At 48.5% G+C, this 22,264-nt stretch overlaps 1 protein-coding gene and 1 long non-coding RNA gene across 3 annotated transcripts in view; one reads left to right on the top strand and one right to left on the bottom strand.

Moving 5' to 3' along the window:
• The window catches only part of C1QTNF1 (C1q and TNF related 1), a 28,533-nt gene extending 16,927 nt beyond the window's left edge, over nt 1-11,606 (bottom strand). The window contains exons 1-2 of one of the 2 annotated variants that reach the window (XM_063718307.1): nt 9,092-11,606; nt 7,295-8,144 (exon numbers count right to left, since the gene is read on the bottom strand). The gene's annotated coding sequence lies outside the window, so the exon portion shown is untranslated. The remainder of the gene's footprint in view (nt 1-7,294; nt 8,145-9,091) is intronic. The other variant, XM_009252095.4, reaches the window with a different exon arrangement.
• On the top strand, nt 5,944-14,395 carry LOC103892910 (uncharacterized). The gene is made up of 3 exons (XR_657073.3): nt 5,944-6,222; nt 13,370-13,600; nt 13,990-14,395. It is a non-coding gene; the product is annotated as an uncharacterized LOC103892910 (long non-coding RNA).
• The last annotated feature ends 7,869 nt before the right edge of the window (nt 14,396-22,264 follow it).

Here is a 22,264-nt window from a genome sequence, read left to right as displayed (position 1 = left end):
CCTTCTGTCACCCAGGCTGGAGTGCAGTGGTACAGTCATGGCTCACTGCAGCTTCAAACCCCTGGACCCAAGTGATCCTCCCATCTCAGCCTCCCGGGTAGCTGGAACTACAAGCACATGCCACCACATCCAGCTAATTTAAAAAAAAAATTTTTTTTTTGGAGACAGGGTCTTGCTATGTTTCCCAGGCTGGTCTCAAGCAATCCTCCAGCCTTGGCCTCCCAAAGTGGTTAGGATTATCAGCATGAAGCCACTGCGCCTGACCTCTTTCTGCCTGTCCTGGTCCACACCACATCTTCAGCTGACAATGCTCCAGTCAATGTCCGTACCACTGACCTGGCTGCTGAGACCTAGGTTTGCAAATGTTTATGTCAATACAGTGGCTACAAGCCACATGGGGCTATGTCAGTTAAACAAAATGAAACATCCAGTTCTCAGCCAAGGAGCCACATTCTAAGTGCTCACGTGACTAGCAGCTGCCATACTAGACAGCACAGCTCTTAGCACCTTGCACCACAGCTGAAGGTTCTGCTGGGCAGCGCTGGTCTAGACATACGCAATCATCTGCTGAACAGCTGAACACCTCCTCTTTGCTCTGCGCTGAGACTTTTTTTTTTTTTTTTTTTTTGAGACGGAGTTTTGCTCTTGTCGCCCAGGCAGGAGTACAATGGCACAATCTTGGCTCACTGCAACCTCCACCTCCCGGGTTCAAACAATTCTCCTGCCTCAGCCTCCCAAGTAGCTGGGATTACAGGTGCCCGCCACCACGCCCAGCTAATTTTTGTATTTTTAGTAGAGATGGGGTTTCGCCATGTTTGTCAGGCTGGTCTCGAACTCCTAACCTCAGAGCGATCCACCCGCCTCGGCCTCCTAAAGTGCTGGGATTACAGGTGTGAGCCACCGCACCTGGCTGCCCTGCCCTAAGGCTTTTAAGCCCCCAATTAACTCATATCCTTCTCCCCCGTCCTTACCACATTGGCTTCTCCTCCCGTGGCTTGCAGCTTGGTGAAAGCTATGCACACCATCACGCAGGGGCCCGGGCCAGAAGCCTGCAAGCCACTTGGATGCCACCTTCCTTGCACCCGCCACATCTCATCCATCGCCAGTCCCCTGCAGGTCTCCTCTCCTCTCCATCACTTCTTCCCCAGCCCTGGCTGGTTTTCTGCCTCCCATCTGTCTCCCACACTGCTTCCAGAGGCAGCTTTGAAAAACGCAAATCTGAATGCCACCCCTGGCTCCAAGGGCTTCCTATGCCAGTAAAGGAGGGAGTAAGCCCTGAGCGTTTCCATCGGCCCTTCCCCACCCCGCGTGAGTCCCCTTCACTCCAGCTCCCTGAAGCTACTCAGTCCCTAACAGGTCACACCTGAGGTCTCGTCCTCTGGCACCCGCTCTTTCCTCTGTCTGGATGCCTGTTTCTCCTCCACCTTCTCCATCCATGTATTCTCCAGAGCTCAGCCTGAGGCCACCTCCTCCGGGAAGTTGCCCAGATCTGGGTGTGCTGTAGGTGCCCCTCCCCCAGCATCCGGACGAACCGGTCTACAGTCCTTGGTTTCCTCATCCTGTCCCCACGACTCCAAGCCCGTGGGAAATGGGAGCCCCATCTCATTTCTCAGGCATCACCAGCATCCGGTGTCTAACTCTCAACAGGGCTTGAACGCTCTCCTCACCTTCAATCAATCCCAAGTACAGAGCCCTCATTCAAAGATGACATGCCCCAGCCACAAGCCTGTCCAAATCTCTCTCCAACTCCAGCTGGGGACACAGAGATCCAAGGTACATCACTGTCACCAGAATGCTGACTCCTGGTGTGGCCATGTAGCCATCTGCCCCAGAAACGCTCCTCCTATCTGCACTCAGAAAGTCTATTGCTTCAAAGAGATGAAACCACTGCCTCCATTCACCAAGGTTACAAACGACCTACATGTCCAGGAAGACAGTCTAATGAAATACATGGCTGAGTGCAGTGGCTCACGCCTATAATCCTAGAACTTTGGGAGGCTGAGGCAGGCAGATCACCTGAGGTCAGGAGTTCAAGACCAGCCTGGCCAACATGGTGAAACCTTGTCTCTACTAAAAATACAAAATTTAGCCAGGCATGGCACATGCCTGTAATCCCAGCTACTCAGGAGGCTGAGGCAGGAGAATTGCTTGAACCTGGGAGGCAAGGATGCAGTGAGGTGAAATAGCACCACTGCACTCCAGCCTGGGTGACAGAGTAAAACTCCATCTCAAAAAATAAAACAAAAAATTTACAGTGCATCCATCCATGTGATGGAAACTAGAAAAACAAGGTGGTTGATGAGAGTGGCGAACTCAGCAATAGGGAGGGATGGGGATTGTGGTAGACCAGGAAACGCGCTCTTTCTAAAGACATTTAAAGAAATAATATGAGCCAGGCGCAGTGGCTCACATCTGTAATCCCAGCACTTTGGGAGGCCGAGGCGGGCAGATCACGAGGTCAGGAGATGGAGACCATCCTGGCTAACACAGGGAAACCCTGTCTCTATTAAAAATGCAAAAAATGAGCCGGGCATGGTGGCGGGCGCCTGTAGTCCCAGCTACTCGGGAGGCTGAGGCAGGAGAATGGCATGAACCTGGGAGGCGGAGCTTGTAGTGAGCCGAGATCACGCCACTGCACTCCAGCCTGGGCGACAGTGCAAGACTCCATCTCAAAAAAAAAAAAAAGAAAAAAGAAAAGAAATAATATGGAGGGACTGAGGAGCAGAATCAGCCAGCAGCACCAGTTAGGCGTCTCTGTAAATAGGTGAATATTTACTGACATGGAAAGATGTTTGGGCCGGGCACAGTGGCTCACGCCTGTAATCCCAGCACTTTGGGAGGCCGAGGCAGGAGGATCACTTGAGGTCAGGAGTTCAATATCATCCTGGCCAACATGGTAAAACCCCGTCTCTACTAAAAAATACAAAAATTAGCTGGGTGTGGTGGTGCGTGCCTATAATCCCAGCTACTCGGAAGGCTGAGGCAGGAGAATCGCTTGAACCCAGGAGACGGAGATTGCAGTGAGCCGAGATCACGCCACTGCCCTCCAGCCTGGAAAACATAGCGAGACTCTGTCTCAAAAAAAAAAAAGAAAAAAGAAAAGGAAAAGAAGAAAGGAAGGAAGGAAGGAAAAGAGAGAGAGAAAGGAAAGAAAGAAAAAGAGAAAGAAAGAGAGAGAAAGTTTGTAATACAGTAATGAGTTTTGAAAATGCAGATTGAAAACATGCAGACCCAAACACATGCACATGCACACACACATATGCACACACACACACACACACACACAAAACCACAAAGACCCAAAGGCCACCCACCGGGCTGCCAACAGCAATTATCTGTGGTGATGAAAATACAGATGCTTACCATTTTCTTATTTTGGCCTCTCTTTCTTTCCCCTGTAAAAGTCAAGTCCTTTTTTACAGTAAGTACACATTATTTTCCACTTAGAAAAATGACAAATAAGCCCCACCCTGGGGACTAAGGGAGCATTTTGTTTATTCCAGGAAACTCGACTAGATGCATAGAAGAGTAGGATGGGGAGAAAAGAGGGCTTGTGATGCTGCACCGTTTAAGGCTCAAGCGGAACCATGGGGAATACAAGTTGACCTAGTGCTGAAGTCTCACGCTCTTTTGCTCATTTGTTCAACAGGTGTTTATTGAGTGTCTACTACGTACCTGGCAGGGAGCTGGATTCTCGGGACGAATGGAACAAGATGCCCCTTCCCTTGGGCAATAGAGTCCCTGGCAGCTATGGTATGGGATGTTAGGACCAGGAACGGCACAGGTGTTAGGGAGCCCAGCAGGGTGGCACTTCATCCAGGCTGGAATTAGGCTAGCCAGAGAGAACCCATTTCCTAGCAGTGAGGAGCTTTGTTCGTCTTTGGCCCTCGCTGTGGAAGGAGGCTGCCTGAGTAGGGCCGGTGACCTGCAGCCATGAAACACAAGGAAACAGAGCCCAGTCCTGCAGCCCATCCTGTGTGTGATGTGCAATGGCCGGCATGTTCCTGGACCCAGGAGTAGCCCAAAGTTTATCAGAGATTCCTTCTGACAAAGCCCCGCTACCCCTGAAAAGCCACCACTGACAGCCAGGCTCTGGCCATGGTGCCTTCCCTACACCGCTGAGCTTGATCCTTAGAAAGCTTGATCCTTAGAATGCCTGATCCTTAGAATACCTGATCCTTAGAATGCGCAAACAGGCTCAGAGCGATGGAGCCGCTTGCCCCAGGTTCCACAGTGGGGAGGTGCTGGAGCTCAGATTAGACCTAGGTGTGTCCGACAGCAAAGCACATTACACTTCACCCGGAGGGGTAGCCAGAAAGACGCCAGAGAGCACAGGCTCCTCCTCCTCCCAAGCCATGGTGCAGCGACCGTTCCTGCCCACTGGGCTCAGGGTTACAGTGCCCACCAATTTGCTTACTTGTTTACAGGTGGAACAGCTGCAGCAGCCTTTGGCTTTGAGGACTGTATCCAGAAGCTGAGCCCTTGCATTCATCATTCAACAGAGGATTACCGAGTGCCCACTACATGCCAGGTATGGTATGGGGCACCAGGGAAACCTGTAACCATCTTCCTTGATGCAATGTGCTAAGATATCCCTGGTGCCAGCCTGCTAGCATCTTAAAATACACCACTGGAGTTTAATTCTTTTGGATTTAGGCACAGGATCACCAGGAACATCCACGCACGCACACACACACACACACACACGCACACCTTAAAATGTGAGGGGCTTGGGCAGTGTGGCCCATTGGATGTGCATTTTTAGGGCACTGCTTTTGTAGGGTGAAGAGAGACCAGCATGCTGGCAAGTTCTGAAGAAGGGAGGAAAAGACCCATGTGCTGGGGTACAGATGATTTTCTCTCCCGACCAGTGCCCTCTAATGGGCAGAAGCAGACCTGAGCTCTGGGTTGCAAAGGAATCTGAGTTCACGCACCACACAGGTAGGACCCACAGGACCATGGGTCTTGCCCTCATCGATATCCTTTCATGGAGGAGGGGGCTCCCCTGAATGCCAGAAGACGCAAGAGACCTGTGATCACCCCCTAACCCACCCAGATCCTTCCATCTCTCACTTTAGATTCTTTACAAGGAAAATGGGTCTAAGCGTTTTCTGAACATACCCCTGTCCCCAGCTCTGAAGACTGGCCCCAGGAACCTGTGGGCAGAGTCGGGGGGCCCTGCCCGCCTTCTGACCTACATCTGCCTCGAACCCACCCAGGGCTGGCAGCTTTCCCAGGTGAGGTCCTTTTCCTTCCCTGCTCCCCAGGGCAGAGGGCGGCTGTTATCCAGATGTCTTGCTGAGGGTGGATGGGTACAACCCAAAGCATAGGGTTTGGGGCATTCCACCAAGTGTGGCTTTAGCTGTGGCCAAGAGCAACATTTTACCCAGCACAGGGCACCAAGAACTTGACTTCCCCATGCCCCGCCTGCCCGTCTGCCTCTTCTCCTCCTCCCCTCGACTCCTGCCTCCCTGCCTGCCGTCTCCTGCTCTACTCTGTCTCGTGTCAAGGAAAATTCCTACAGGAGCCAGGGAGATGGGCAGACACGGGCCCGGCCACAGCCGTCCCGGCGGCCGTCCTGGACAGGGGCCCGGGGAGGGGCCTGCAGTCTGTGCCAGCCCCGTCTGAGGCTGGAGAAGGGCTTAGCTCCAGGGGGCCTCAGAGGCAAGAGAGCAGTGCCCTGGTGTACAGTGGGGACTGTGGGGGTCCCCGTGCCCGTGCCAGAGACCATCCCCCTTTGAACCACATTCAGATGCTAAGCCCAGCTCTGGAAATCAAGTGTGGGCAAGAACGGGCAGCTGGAGGGGTGCTGATTTGCCAAGAGCCACTCATATCACCCCAGCACAAGTGTCACACAGCCGAGACCTTGACAAGGACCCAGAGATAAAGATCCTTTCCACATGGCTTCGAAGCCCCTCCCTTCCTGCTCACATGCCTCTCTCGGAGAACTAGAGGCTGCAGCGGCGGCAGTTGGAGCATCTCACTGCGGGGCTCGGGAAGGAGGAAAGGAGTGAGCATGTCCTGCTCCTGCACATCCCTGCTTAAGCTCAGGACTGGCCCTTCCAGGCCAAGGACCCCAGCACAGATCCCAGGACAGGGCCCCAAGGATCCCTGGCTCATGAGAGCGGCTTGCTGGGCTGCCCCAAGAGAGCCTGAAAGAAACACATTGTCGAGCTGAGCTGACGTCACTGTTTCTTCCAGACTGCTCTCTAAAGTGGGCAGGTGAGTTCTTGCCCTGCATGAAGGAGTCAGGGAGATGGCAGGGTCCTGTCCAGAGAGCTGCCTTGTGCCATCTGACACCAGCAGGCCAATTTCAGCAGGTTAACAGGGGAAAGGGCAACTGTGGCCCACGAGGGAGTGCCCCCACTTGAACATCTCTAGAGGCTACTGATTGTCAGGCAGAGGTGGGACTGTCCAGGGGATGGTGTAACCTGCTTCTTCTTCCTGCCCTTCCTGGTGTCCATCACCCCCATCCCTTTCCTAAGGTTCTGGAGCCTCAGCCACAGCCCCCCACCCCAGGAACAGGGACCCCTGAGGACAAGACACAAATGGGAAGCTCCAGTCCCTGCTCACAACTGTATCTACGAAATTCTTTTCATCTTTGTTTTGATGAGCAAAGTTCAATGCCAGAATATTTGGTTTATGAGTCACGCTAATTACAGCTGGGGGGAGGCACCAGGAAGAACAGAAAGGAGCATGTTCCAAAAACACTCTGTTGTCCTGGTTGCCCTGAACAGGGGGGTCACTTCCTAGAAACAAGGAGGGAACCCATGGCCTTCCTGGGACAGCTTGGGCTTTCTCTGCTCCCACTTGGGAGGATGTCCCCCGCCAGCTGGCTGCACCTGCCTGGGAGGGGCAATGGTGTCCTGTAGCCGCACAGCGCCCACCTAGGGCTTCCTGCATCATGCTTCCTGCCTCCCTGAACAAGCCCACTGGAGATACCACCCTTGGCAACACAAGAGGAGGAGAGGGAGGCGGGAGGAGAAGTAGAGAGTCCCTGGGTAGCAGACCTGTGTCCTTTCTGCCCCCGGGCATTCTCTGTTAGCAGCTGGGAGAGAGAAGTTCCCAGCATCAGCTTTGCGAGCTGAGCGCCATGTTCCCAACACCAGATAGGAAGGTTAAAAGTATACGCCCTGGAGGCCAGGCGCAGTGGCTCACCCCTGTAATCCCAGCACTTTGGAAGGTTGAAGCAGGTGGATCACTTGAGGTCTAGAGTTTGAGACCAGCCTGACCAACAGGGTGAAACCCAGTCTCTACTAAAAATACAAAATTAGCCAGGCGTGGTGGTACACACCTCTAATCCAGCTACTTGGGAGGCTGAGGCAGGAGAATCACTTGAACCTGGGAGGCGGAGGTTGCAGTGAGCTGAGATTTGGCCTTGCACTCCAGCCTGGATGACGAAAGCGAAACTCTGTCTCAAAAAAAAAGCATACGACGCACTTGGGATAAAGACACAGATTGGAGTCTTGAGTCCTCCATCCCTGTCTCTGGGACCTCAGGCAAGCCGTGAGCCTCTTGAGCTTTGCAGCTCTGCTCTTTCCACAAGTGAGAGTTCCTTTGATAGAAGTGTTGAGAATTAACTATTATAATAATTATTATAATTATTAATATAATGTTCAGCACCTGCCATGTGAGAAGCAGACACACAAACATATGGCTAATATGATGATGATGATGATGATGATGATGATGATGATGACGATGATGATGATTGCCACTGTTGTTGTTGGGTTGTCTCTAGGGACCTCTCCAGCTCTACAGGTCTAAGAGGGAGGGTGGGGAAGCTTCTGCTTGTCCTCAGCCCTCAGCTCCCATCTCCCTGTCTTGGTTCCCTCCTCCCTGGTTGGCAGGTGCTGGAGGGGCCTCTTGGAGCGCGTCCTCCCATGTCCTCCTGCTCCCGGCAGCACGCACAACAGCCCAGTGCGTCTATCTGTGGCTGTTCATGGCTGCACGGCCTGCCAGGGAATGTGTACTTTCCTGCACTATAAAAAGCAGAGGCCGGGCAGCCTGTCAGGACGTCACATGCTCCCCTGGGGCCGTGAAGTGGCCAGCGGTGGAGAAAACAGTTTCTCACGGCATTTCTCAAGTTCAAAGCTCAGGACCAGAAAGCTCCCAGCACGTCATGTTGCCTCCTTTCCTAGAAACTAGGTGGAGTAGAAGAGTCAGGAACACTTCACAGAGGGGGACGGCTTCCTCCCTCCCTCCCAAGCAGGGATGAGTCGGCCCAAGGGTGCCTGAAGCACGCGGAGGGTCCAGAGAAGATAATCTGGCTTTCTGGGGCTGGAAGAGTGTGGCCCGGGAATTGGCCCCGCGAGGCCCGGGCTAACAGTGGGGACCACACCTGCACCGGTGGAGAAGCCCTGGAGGGCTGGGTGGTGGGCAGTGTGTCCACCTGCGAGGTCCAGAAGCCCCCGGGCGGCTCAGAGGCTCCAGCCCCAGGCCGGGGGCCACTCCCAGCGGCACTGGCAGCTTCGCTTCCCAGGAGGGCCCCGGGGAAGCAACATCGTTTTTTCCTGCCCAAGCTGGACCCCCTCCAGGACACCAAGGCTGTCAGATGCGGGGGCCAAAGTCAGCGCTTCCTATTCCGTGAAGGTCCAGGTTGGCCACAGACAGAACTGGACAGACCCGGCGGTCAGGTGGTCCCAGTGATAAGGAGTGGGGTGAGGGCATCCCCGCCAGGTGCAGCCGCGGGCATTAGTACCATTCCTCTTCCTTCCACACCCTCAGAAAGGCACCAGAGAACAGTGAAACAAGATAAACACCCCACAAAAAACCAGGGGGAAGGTGCAATTCCTCCCGTTAATATCCATGTGCAGAAGAGCCCGGCTCCTCCACAGTCAGGGAGACCCGGGACCATCATGACCCCCGCGCAAAGGCGCCTGTGGCGGGGGCTGAGCCAGAGCCAGCCGCCAGGGCTGCCCCCGAAAACCCGGGTCTTTCCGCCCCTGCGCCGCCACCGCCAACACGGCCCCTCCCACGACGCTCTCCGTCCGTCCTGGCCCAGGTGTCTGCCATCCCCGCCCTGGCCACCAGGCTGAAGCCACGAGGATAGGGGCGGGGCAGCGCTGGGTCCCCCGGCTCGGCCACCTACCTCCGTCCCGCCGGCCGCTCCTCCCGCGCCGCCCTTAGAGCATCTCCCGCCGGCCAAGCCTCCTCCCGGCCAGATCCGGGGCGACGCACAGACTCGGTGAAGGAAACAGAGCAGGGGAGAAGGTCTTCCGGAGGACCGCGGTGCAGAAGAGGAGGGTGGGGGGCGGTACGAGCAGCCACAGGTCCCCCCGCCCACAGCACCTCTGTCTCCCCGGCGCGGTCTCCGAGGTCTCTGCGAGCAGAAGCGGAAGCGCGGTTTCTCGAAAGTAAAGGAAGAAGCGAAGAAAGTGGGACAGACGCGCAAGGAGCGAAGCCCAGCCAGATGTGAGCAGCGAGGAGCCTCCAACACCCCCAGCGCTTTTCGTCCAAACAGCAGCCGCGGAGGATTAACCGTGTGTGCCCCGCGCCGCGCCTCAGGGAAATCCAGCGGCCGCCTCCTCCCGGCCCCCTGGGGAGCCCGCCAGGCTGAGAGTGGGGGTGGGGCCGATTCCGTGAGTCTGGAGGTCCGTCTAGAGGCGGAGGGGCTGCGAGCCCCGGACGAGAATGCCCCCCGCAGGATGGGGGTGTCCAGCAAGGCTGAGCGCTCCTAGTCACTTGGTAGCAGAGGGATGAGCCCCAAGGCCTCCGGGATCCGCTGTGGCCAACCCCGAGGGGTCAGGTCTCCAAACAGTGGCAGACCTGAGACACCCTGTGCATTATCGGGGACTCAGACAGGTTTGGGGGAATCCGTGAACCCCCAGAACAAAATGCCAAACTGTGTGTGTGTGTGTGTGTGTGTGTGTGCGCGCGCGCGTGCGCGCGCGCGCACACGCACACACATCTTTGGAAGGTGATGGTCCACTGTTTTGTTCAGAGTCTTGAGAGCCCTGATCTAAAGGTTAGGAAGGAGCCCCTGCCGGGAAGGTTTCCATTTTCTAGAGAACAGCACGAGTACAGTGGTGGGCCCGGGGTGGCTGGAAGCACTCCTCAGTCTCTATCAGGCCTCTCATTCCTTGATATGAAAACCTGACATTTTCTCAGTCATACACAAATATTTTTTCTGAACAAGCCCCGTAGGCTCCCCTCCCATCCTGATCCCTGATCCAGGCTGCTCCAGAGCCGGCCCTGGTTGGGACCCAGTCTCCATCCCTAGACTCTGCGTCAGCCCAGCTTGCTGTGGAAACTTACCATATCACTAGCAGGGGAAGGATTTGGCCAGAGAAGCAGAAGCCAACTCTGATGATAACAGCATTCCCCCTTTTTTTGCTTCTTTCTTCCCCCCCTCTGCCCTGTTCTCTCCGAGCTGCCCCTTACCTCAATGTTGTAGCTGGATTTTTTTGTTTTGTTATCCTTCCTGTGAGGGTCTGTCTCTGGACAAACAGGAGATGTGAAAACGGGGATGCTGGTTGGGACATTCAGAGCAAAACTAAGAGGCCTCACCTTTCCCTGCCTGGAGTGTCCTCCCATCCGCTGCACCAACAACTGGATAGATGAAAAGAATCAAAAAGGAGAGGAAGAAGAGGGTGCAAGCACGATGCCCGCTGCCTTGCCCCAGGCTGGGCAAGGCCAGCACTCAGGTAGAGCTGAGGACAAATGGAGAAGAGAACAGAAGGGGAGGCTTCTGGGCAGACTTCCGGGCAGGCGAGGCGCCCAACAGCCTCTCCACAGAGGCCGTGACTGCATGCGTCAACCCCTCCTGTGAACACGGGGAGAAAGGCTGCCAGGCCTCTAGCACCCAGGGGAACTCAGAGGACACGATGGGGATATGAAGTCAACACTACTTAACCAACTAGAGATGCAGCCTCCGCTAGGCTTAGAAGATCAGGGGTTGCCTGTGTTCTTGGCATACGTGTCTGAGGCTTGGCAAAACCTACATCCCTGGTTGCTTATTGATACAGGAAAAGCCAGAGATAAGTTTGTCTCCATTCCTGTAAGTGACATGAGGAAGTTTCCCAGTCACCAGGAGCAAGACTTAGCACACGGACTGACCTTTCCTTAGTTACTCTGTCCTCAAATAGCCCTTGGTGCAGGGATACCAGAGAAAACAACAGCATTTTTTGCAGCCCTTATGAGACCTTCGTCCATACTTCAGAGAATCTAGGCCTTTCTAGAACTCTTACGAGGTAGGAACTCCCTCAGTGCAATGAGAAGGCTTCTTGTTGCCCTGCCTGGGAGCCTCAGACTCAGGAAAGTCCTGGGCAGATACCAGAATTAACAAAGCGGGACACACAGCTCAAAAGAGAAAGAGATGCAGATGATGGGCTGGGTGTGGTGGCTCACACCTGTAATCTCAGCACTTTGGGAGGCCGAGGTGGGAGGATCACTTGAGCCCAGGAGTTTGAAACCAGCCTGGGCAACATAGTGAGACCTTGTTTCTACAAAATATAAAACAATTAGCTGGGCTTGGCAGCACACACCTGTAATCCCAGCTACTCAGGAGGCTGACGTGAGAGGATCCCTTGACCCCAGGAGGTCAAGGCTGCAGTGAGCCCTAATCATGGCATTGCATTCCAGCCTGGGCAACAGAGCAAGACCCCCATCTCAAAAAAAAAAAAAAAAGTTGTGGATGATGGAATATTTATTCTTTCTCTTTACCCCATCCAAGATGGCTTTGGTGTTGAAGAACTGGAAAACAGTTATCTTTAACACAATTCCAAGACAGAACTCAGAGACCCAATATAGTGCAAAGTTCTAGAAAGACAGCTGAAGGCTGGTCATCTCTTCCAGCTGCACCTGGTTCATCCTACTAGGAGGCCTTGTCCTGGCTCTGTCCTACCTTGAGGCAGTCTGGGGATGCTACCAAACTTCAGTGGGCCTTAGCTTCCTTATCTACAAAGCAGAGATAGGTCCAGGGTCTCTTATCTGGAGCCAAGGAGGTCAGATATGTTCAGAGTCAGATGCAAATATCCCACAAAGCATCTTACCCAGTGGGCTTTGGGCAGCGCCCCTTCATCAAACACTTGAATATTCTGCAGTGGGATGAAGGCATCCATAGTCCAGGATAGTTCAAGCCACATTGTTCTGTCAAGTTTGTGTGTGCCAAATTTAGAGGAAAACTAAGTTTTCAGATTTTTTGCATTTCAGGGATTTTGGAGAAGTGATTGTGAACCTGTAGTTTCTCACATGATTAATAAAAAGGTTGATGGAGCAGACACAGTGTTCATTGCAACTACCATTATTACAAATATAATCTTCCTTCCATCCTCTTGGGAAGAGGAGGGAAGGAGGAGATTAGAAAAGGGATTACTCGTTTTCCTTGAGGCAGCAACTGGGGATAGGGAAGAGTGGTATCAAATGGTAACAAAGAGAGCCTAGGGTTTCCCAAGATCTTGTGTGAGACCCAAGGCTCGGAGGCATGGGAACTTCCAAAGAATAGGAGTTGAGGTCTGAGCACATCTTAGGTGCCACCATCTTGGCTCACAACTCAAGGCAGCAGGCGATGGGCAAAGACTCACAAGGCCAGCTCCCAGAGAATACAAGCTAGTCCTCAATAAAATGAAAAAAAAAAAACCAAAATAGAGAGCATGCCAGGTTCCTAATGCTCTTTGTCATCAACTTCACTTCTGCTTTGTAATTGTAAGTAGGAAAGATGGAAACTTTGGCAAGCAAGAGATGTCCTTGCAGAGTGGCTGACTTTCTTCCTTCTCAGCCTTAGGTGCCCCCAAGCAACAAGAGGCAGAGTGTTTTCCCTTTGGCAAAATCCTTCCCTGTTGGGCAACAACAACAGAAATCAAAAACAAAAATCAGCCACAGTGCCTGGGGGATTTCATCAGCCCTGAGATTATGGGTCAGAAGTCAAAGCCAACTTCCACAAAGACTGAGTCCCCTCCCCAAGGTCTCTCTTAGCCCCCACAAACCCATCCTAAAACTTCCTAGGACCTCACATCTACACAAAGGTGTCTGGGTCAAAACCCCTAAAGGCTTCCTGAATATTCCCAAATCATCCCATATTCTTAGTCAAGGGTAGGGCCTAGAATGGGAAGAAATATTTCCTGGAACCCCTGGCAGGGGAGGCAGCATGCTCTGTGCCCTCCCCGATTTGGTAATTCTTTCTCTCTGCCTGGGCCTGTCACCACCACTCGCTGGGTCTGTTTACTTATTGCTGGAAAAAGCAATGTGACCTCAGTTAAAGTCTGCAAGACACTCGGTTCCAGATAAGCACAGCATGTCATTAGCAGCACTGTGATTTTTCCCACCGCGGCCCTAACATCCCGCCTTTCCCAGCTATTTTGGGTCGGGCTGCCCAGTCATCCCACAAGGGCAGAGATTGGTATTGCAAACTTTGAATTCTGTTTCCAAGGGTAGCGATCGGCTGGCTCCGACGGTGACGTCCCACTGCCAAGGGCGGGGAGTGGGGAGAGTCTCCACAGAGCTTCGGAGAAGCTGCTAAGATGGAAAAGTGGAAACTTGGCAGACAGATCCAGCCTCCCTGGCCACTGGCCCATGCTCATGGCTCCTGGATGGCGCTCCCACGTTCTGAGCAGCTTGGGACAGGTGGAGATCAGGACTGGCAGCTGCAAGGACACACCAGGTGAAAAGGTTTCTTTATGGTTCTCACACCTGCAGAAAACCAGGAGGGCAAGGGCGTTCCCTCTCCCAGGAAGCCATGCCTTTCCACAGAAGTCTCCCCTGAGGCCATGTACACGTGTACTTTGCAACTCTATCATGCCATTTAATTTCCCTATGCCTCAGTTTCCCCACCTCTGAACATTTACTCTCCTGTTTTGGCAATGAATGCTTTCAATTACATGGAGACAGGCATATACTGAACGACTAGGCAATATTTTACTTGATAAATAAGATGGGAGGGCCCCCTGGTGGACTCCCCAGTTCCAAGCACTTAACTATGAAATGAGTGAGTAAATGCATGTCAACACGTGAATGAATGATTCAATAAAGAATGTCTTGTCCTTTATGCAGAACCACAGAAACTAAACAGAATTTCCAAAAGGAGTCTGTGGTGAAGTCTCTGATGATGCAAAGAAGAAAGGAGAATGAAAATCCAATGAAAGCCTGATTGTATTCGTTGACCTTAAGGAAAGTGATTTTATGGCACAGCCTCTCTGGAAGGGAGGGTGTGTTCGCTCACAGAATGCAAATACCCTTTGACCCAGCAATCTTTCTGCTAGGAGTTTCTCCTACAGATAAACTTAGAATGGTGCTCAAATAAGTAAGTTCAAGGATATCCTCTGAAGCATTGCTGTGGTATAAAAAGAGCATAGATATCCTCAAAGGACATCATTGGGGCCTGGTAAAATAAATTCCACACAGTGGAACACCGTGTAGCTCTTTAGAGAATAAACAGCTCTCTATATGTGATATGGAACAATCTCCAAGCTATATTGTGAAGTGAAAAATTACAAACCCTTACTGAAAAGCATTAAAGAAAATCCAAAGAAATGGAAAAGCAAAGCATGGTCTTAGATAGAAGACTCAATATTACTTAAAAAAAAAATCTCAGTTCTCGCTCAATTAAGCTATAGATTCCAAGCAATTCCATTCAAAATCCCAGAAGGCTGAAGGTGGGTAAGGTAGGAGGGGACTTGTCCCACATCATAGGAAGGCTTATTATAAAGACATAATAATGAAGATACTGGTATTGGAACAGATGTGATCAAGTATATTAGTTCAACATGATAGAAGGCCCACCCGACAAAGACCCATGCGTGTATGAAAACTTGATCTATGACAAAATTGGCACTGCACATATATCAATGGGGATGGGATGGATCAATTCCTAAAAACACACAAAGATGATGGGGAATCCACAGAAAAAGAAACGTAAAGGGCCAAAAAGTGTAAGAAAAGATATACAACCTCACAGTAATCAGGCAAGGAGAAGACATTGATTACCATCAGATTGGCAAAATTAAGCCATCTGATGATGTCTGTGGAGCTGTTACTGGAAAGGGTCCTGAACCAGACCCCAAGAGAGGGTTCTTAGATCTTGAGCAAGAAAGAATTTGGGATGAGTCCACAGAGTAAAATACAAGCAAGTTTATCAAGAGAGTAAAGGAGCCCGGACGCAGTGGCTCACACCTGTAATGCCAACATTTTGGAAGGCCGAGACAGGCGGACCACCTGAGATCAGGAGTTCGAGACCACCCTGGCCAACATGGTTAACCCCTGTCTCTACTAAAAATATAATTACCCCTATTCCTGCCTAACCTCCAGGAATGCAGCCCAGCAGGTCTCAGCCTCATTTTACCCAGCCCCTATTCAAGTAGCACGCCTGTAATCCCAGCTACTCAGAAGGCCGTGGCATGAGAATCACTTGAACCGGGGAGGTGGAGGTTGCAGAGAGCCAAGATAGCACCATTGCACTCCAACCTGGGCAATAGAGCGACACTGTGTCAAAAAAAAAAAAAAAAGAAAGAAGAGAAAAGAAAAATGGCTATTCCATAGGCAGAGCACCCCCAAAAGCTGCTGGTTGGCTATTTTTATGGTTATGTCTTGATCATATGCTAAACAAGGGGTGGATTATTCATGAGCTTTCTGGGAAAGAGGCAAGAATTTCTTGTAATTGAGGGTTTCTCCCCATCATAGGCCATATAGGGTAACTTCCAGACGTTCCCATGGCCTTTGTAAACTGCCGTGGTGCTGGTGGGAGTGTTTTTTTAGCATGCTAATGTATTATAATTAGCATATAATGAGCAGTTGGGACAACTAGAGGTCATTTTTGTCGCCATCTTGGTTTTGGCAGGTTTTGGCCAGCCTTTATACTGCATCCTGTTATATGAGCAGGGTCATTGTGGCCTGTATCTTGTGACCTCCTATCTTATCTCACATCCCAGGAGGTTAAAATGCCTTAACCTCCAAGGAATGTGGCCCAGCAGGTCTCAGCATCATTTTACCCAGCCCCTATTCAAGTTAAAGCTGCTCTGCTTCCAATGCCTCTGAGGTATCCCCCCTCCTTTTTACAAGAGGACCGTTAATCCTAAGGGTTGTAGAGGTAGAAAGATTCCTCTTCCGTAGCTTCTTCAGGCTACATAGGGGTAATGATATTCTTGTCTATTAAGGTCTTTTGTATTCAGGATAGAGAGGAACTCAGTCAGAAAGCATCAGTATAGTGACGGCCATTCATAACTCTGAGTTCCAACAAAAGGTGATATCTGGAAGATTGGCAAATGTTCAATTTAAGAAAACAGTGAGTAAGCTTATTCTGCATTCCTACACAACGAGTACAACAGGAATATATTCCACAATAGTAAAGCAAAATAAGTAAAATTATCTGATATGGTTTGCATCTGTGTCCCCACCAAATCTCATGTCCAACTGTAGTCCCCAAAGTTGGAGGTAGGGCCTGATGGGAGTTGATTGGATCACGGGGGCGGTTTCTCATGAATGGTTTGGCCCCATCCTCCTTGGTCACGATAGCGGGTGAGTTCTCGTGAGATCTGGTTGTTTAAAAGTATATGGTACTTCCTCCCTCTCTCTCTTTCTCCTGCTCCTGTCACGTAAGATGCCTCTCCCCCTTTGCTTTAGGCCATGACTGGGGCCTCCCCAGAAGCAGATGCTGCCATGCTTCCTGTACAGCCTACAGAACTGTGAGCCATTAAACCTTGTTGCTTTATAAATTACCCAGTCTTGGGGATCTCTCTATAGCAGTGTGAGAATGGACTAATACTTTATTCCAAATAAATTAAATAAGGCATTCCATTAACTGGGCAACCGTTGGAACTAAGCTGATATGGGGTTGCTAACAGATTCCAATATGTGCCCTGAATTAGAATACTGATCCAGATTTTTCTTACGTTACCCATCCCTATTATTTGTTCTGAGCCGTGGCCAGAGATCACTGGTTGGTTCCCAGAAATAAGCAGGTCAGTCTAGATTGCAGGAAAAAAAAAAAAAACAACCAAAACAATGAATGAGACTAGAATCTAATAACAGGTGTACCATAGTTTTTGAAACATAATTTTTCTCTCTCCAGTCCCCATTTTTGTTAAAAACAAATAATGGTAAGACTTATTTGTTTGAAAAATAAGCCTTAGTCTTATTATACTTGGCATGATCATTTGCATGAAGTGCAGCAAGAATAATTATTCACCATATAGGCTCTTTTTACAAAAAATTGGCTTTGATGGAATCTTGTTCCATAAGGAATCTTATATTTGACTTTTTAAAGCCTTGCCCAGTCATGGGTTTATGCCTTCAAATACCTGTATGGGTTAGGTAAATTTCTCTCCTCTCAAAGTCCCAATATAACTTAGGGCTCCTGGACCTGTCAAAAAGTGACATTCTTTACTTACCACATGGCAGGAACCCTGTACAGGGACTGCGTAGACAAGGTATAAAGCCAGTTTTTCCAAGGGCCTTTTATTAGCTCTATAAGTCAACTTTGATTCCTTAAGGCAGTTTTTTTAATATTTGAAAACATGCCATTCCATTCAAAGCCTTAGTAAAAACCAATTTCTCCAATTGTGTCCTGTTACAAAAGAAAACAGATCCTTACTGCACTTATGCAAATAACTATTAAAATATAGCCATAAATTAAGAATACTCACAAATAGTTTTCAATTTTTGGAGAAATCAGGTAGAGAGAAAGAAATATGCTCCAAATTTTGTTTACAGGAGTGTATTTTACTCAACTGTTAAAAGCTGTAAATAGCTCTAAAGAAAAGTTTGGCCGGGCACGGTGGCTCACGCCTGTAATCCCAGCACTTTGGGAAGCTGAGGCGGGCGGATCAAGAGGTGAGGAGATCAAGACCATCCTCGCTAACACAGTGAAACCCCGTCTCTACTAAAAATACAAAAAATTAGCCAGGTGTGGTGGCGGGCTCCTGTAGTCCCAGCTACTCGGGAGGCTGAGGCAGGAGAATGGCATGAACCCGGGAGGCAGAGCTTGCAGTGAGCCGAGATCACGCCACTGCACTCCAGCCTGGGCGACAGAGTGAGACTCCATCTCAAAATCAAAAAAATAAAAAAATAAAAAAGTTTGCTTGACTTGGAAAACAAAACAGAAAGGAACAGCAATACTTTATGTAAAAAGTCATAAAAAGATTATTTCAGTCTTTCATTAGTCTATGCAATTAATTTCTGTTTTGCTCAATATTTAAGAACACATTAGCTTTCCAAAAGAGTCTTGGAAGCTTTTTTCCTCTCTATTTTAATGGCACACTTTCCAAAGTTATCAGACACTCACATTTAAGAATAATTGTCAGCATCCTATAGCTGGTTATAAACCTTCTTTTGAAGAGGATTAAAACAAGACAATAATTGTCCCTGAATGACAAAAAAGTCCTAGGACAGCCACAGTCAAAGATACAATTGACAAGCAAATTTCGTTACTTCTGTAGCGTACAAGTTTACATAACAATTATAATTATTACCGATAACATACACTAAGTCATTATAGGAATTTCCCATAATTTTAGAATGCATACCAATAACATATTTATACAAATATGGTCTAAAGAAAGCCAAACACCATTTCATACTTGATAATGCTTCCTGTATGATTTTAATATACCAAATAAGCCAAATAAGTCTCTTTTGGACTTTAGGGTTTTTACCATCTAAAAGGATTAATCAGGTCAGAAAAAGACATATTTAGAATCTGATTTTGGAAAGTTCATCAAATATCAAAAGTTTAAAACACTTGATATTATAAAATAAAATTCCAGGTCACTGTAAGTCATTTATTTAGCCAAAATGTTAACTCAACAATTTAAAAAAGGCAAAAAGCTTTACTCATTGATAGAGGGAAGATTTAGCTCTTCAAACAATCTGTCTCTTTTCTTTCCCTTCTTTCTCCTGTAGTTTATTTAAAAGGTAAACAAAAATCTTTCATTATCTTTAATATTACATGAAAATCTTGTTCAAGAGAGAAAGCCAAATTTCATCTTTGCATGAGTGTACTATTGATGTCAAATTCAATTCCTAGTAAAACTTTATAGACAAATTTTCCTAACTTCAATCAGTTTGACCATAATGTAAGATTTTCATAAAGCTTTTATAACCCTTTACAATTTTTTTTTTGTTAAAGAGTAGACCAATGCTCTAAGAAAACCCTGTTGTGCTTTTATTCCAATGTTCAATTTATGGAAAAACTGAATTAATACTCCTTTAACTTTAGCCAATATGTTAACACAGAGAATTGCTTTTACAAGATTAGTCTTTCACAAACCTTCCACAACTTGCTTAGACCTTCCGTTTTCTCCTATCTAAGAACAACTCTTTAAACTTCCAAACCAGGCAAAAACAGCCTGCCTTCCCATGCCTTCTTATAATCTTTTTCCAAATACACATTATACTTTCCTTACACACTGTGCATGTAAAAGTGTTCCTCCAGTAACCTCAGTTACATATGGTACAATGTTAACTCTTAGCAACTTTTATTTTTGGCAAAAAATTTGGTAAGTGATTTTATTTGTGTACCAGGTGTACAGCTTGGGGCACCAGACAAAAGTGCAGATAAGCTCTGACTCCTTCCAGCATAGCTAGGGGCATGGCTAACTCCATATGTTCCCAGGCCTTACGTAGACGCTAATGGCTCCAAAGAAGGTAAATTGAACAATTATCAAAAGTCAGAGAAGTAGTTTAGTAAACATAGTATCTGACCTGCCTAATTTAGACCAAATGTCTAAATTTCAAAGACATTTTTATTTTACCAATAATCTTTAAAACTGCCTTGCTTTTCCAAAGATGACTAAAGTCATGTGAACAAAAAGGCATTAACATTTTAATTTTTCTGGCAAAATATTTTATTTAAGTGCTTATTTTTATTTAAGCCAATTAAATAGAGCTCTTTTATGTATTTTGGTTGTAAAACATGACTCACAGGGATGGTACAGACCAAGAGAAAATACCCCTACATGGTCACAAGTCAACCTCCCAAGGACATAAAACAAGACGAGGGGGAATCCTCATCCAGTTTTTGTTTCAGTGACCTGAAGCAAAGTTGTCAACTGACCAGTTTGCTGGGCCAGCTTGAATAGTGGGCTTACAGGGGTCCTAGGGCCACATTCTATCCTATGATACCCCTTTTATGACAGAATGACACAGAAAGCCAAATTCATAGCACAAAGTACACCAGATTCATCACAGCCTAAGACTAGCCTCACAAATCCTTTTTCCCATTCATCAAAACCTTGCAGAGGAGACAGAGATTTTTACCATTCATTCAACTGGTTTGCATAGAGAGAGAGAGACCAGAGGCCTGACTGGTAAGAAATCCTTACCCTTTTGCCAGCGTGCCAGGTTTCTGGGATCCCTTTCCCTAAGCAACCCTTGTGTCCCTGCTCACAGCACCATAACTATGGGGGCCAAGCCACATCACAAAGGAAAAATCACCCTTTTCCATTTCATGGAACCATAAGCAAAAGCCTCTCAATTTTGCAAGATGCTGCACAACAAGTTGCATGGGGGAATCGAATCAACATTTTCCATTCTGGCCAGAACAAAATATACTTGACAAAACACAGACACTAGCCACCCCCCTCAGCACCCAATATCGACCTGGCAAGGCTCAAAACTTCCCCCATTGGCCCCTGTAGTGTTTAATCCATTCAAAGTGGGGCGGAATGACTGCCAACCAGGAGTTTCAACAGGTAGTTTTTGGGCAAGATGGAAGAGTAGATCATCACCCAGAGTGACAGAGAAGACAGACAAGGGAAAGGCGAGAAAGAGAGAGAGGAAAGGGAAGGGAGAAGAGTGTTGCCTGTGGTAGGTTGCAGAGGTGAGGAGCTCACAGAAGCCAGAGAAAGATCCATCCATCACAGTGACACTGAATCAAAAATTCAGACAGCTGCTTGTCAAAAAGAGATCTTTTCCAGCAGTCCCATCAGCTCTCAAGTTTTCCTCTTTGAGGGAGGAAAAAAAGCTCCCCAGTTCCCATGATCCTGCACATGCCTAATCCTGTCACCCACAGCCATCAGCAAAGAGGGCATGGCAAATTAATCCAAATAGAATGGCGGTTAACATCCTGCAGTGCTGAATCCATTTTCAACCAAGAGGGCTCTTACTGAGGGTGGCCTCTAACCTTAAGTTGAGCCATGAACCCAAGTTTGAACAAGCATTCTTGTTCTTTACAAAGAGGGGCCTCTGACTCCCTGTGTCTTAGGAGGGACTCTAACTCTCCTAATTTGGACCTCTAACCCAATTCCATCCATTACCCTGGATAAAATACCCCACCAAATACCCAAAGTTGGTCAACTGGTGCTGAAGTCTATTTCCCTTGGGTCAGAGGTCTCTCCAGTATTGTCCCTTCATGGTTTCTCAGCAAGATGTTATCAGAAAGGGGTTCCAATCCAGGCCCCAAGACAGGGTTCTTGGATTTTCCACAAGAAAGAATCTGGGGCAAGTCCACAGAGTAAAGTGAAAGCAAGTTTACGAAGAAAGTAAAGCAATAAAAGAATGGCTACTCCATGGGCACAGCAGCCACAAGGGCTGCTGGTTGGCTATTTTTATTGTTATTTCTTCCTCATATGATAAACAAGGGGTGGATTATTCATGAGTTTTCTGGGAAAGGGGAGGGGATTTCCTTGGAACTGAGGGTTCTTCCACCTGTTACACCATCTAGGGTAACTTCCTGACATTGCCATGGCATTTGTAAACCATCGTGGTGCTGGTGGGAGTGTCTCTCAGCATGCTAATACATTATAATTAGTGTATAATTAGCAGCAAGGACAGCCAGAGGTCACTTTCATTGCCATCTTGGATTTGGAGGGTTTTGACCAGCTTCTTTACTGCATTCTGTTTCATCAGCAGGGTCTCTGTGACCCATATCTTGTAACCTCCTATCTCATCCTGTGACTAAGAATGCCTGATTTCCTGGGAATGCTGCCCAGCAGGTCTCATTTACCCAGCCCTTATTCAAGATGGTGTTGCTCTGGTTCAAAGACCTCTGAGAGAGTCACTGGGTCTCTCATCCATTGCATACAGTTTTATTTCATTTTATAAAGGTTAAAATAGACAGAATTAAACAATATATTGTTTAGGGATACATACCTATGTGCTAAAATTATAAAGTAAGGCAAGAGAATGATTAACACAACATTCAGTATTGTGGCTACCACCTCTTGGGGGTAGCAGGGAGCACAGAATAGGAAGAAGAACCTGGAGAGCTTTAAAGATACAGGAATAATGTGTTATTTCTTAAGCTGGAAGGCATATGTGGATCTTTTAGAAAATAAATATTCAAATATAATTGTCACGTGCGTCCATGTGAAGAGAGTCCACCAACAGGCTTTGT

This window comes from Pongo abelii, chromosome 19 (genome assembly GCF_028885655.2).
Source record: "Pongo abelii isolate AG06213 chromosome 19, NHGRI_mPonAbe1-v2.0_pri, whole genome shotgun sequence".
Taxonomy (NCBI): domain Eukaryota; kingdom Metazoa; phylum Chordata; class Mammalia; order Primates; family Hominidae; genus Pongo; species Pongo abelii.
This window is presented reverse-complemented; position numbering and strand designations above follow the sequence as displayed.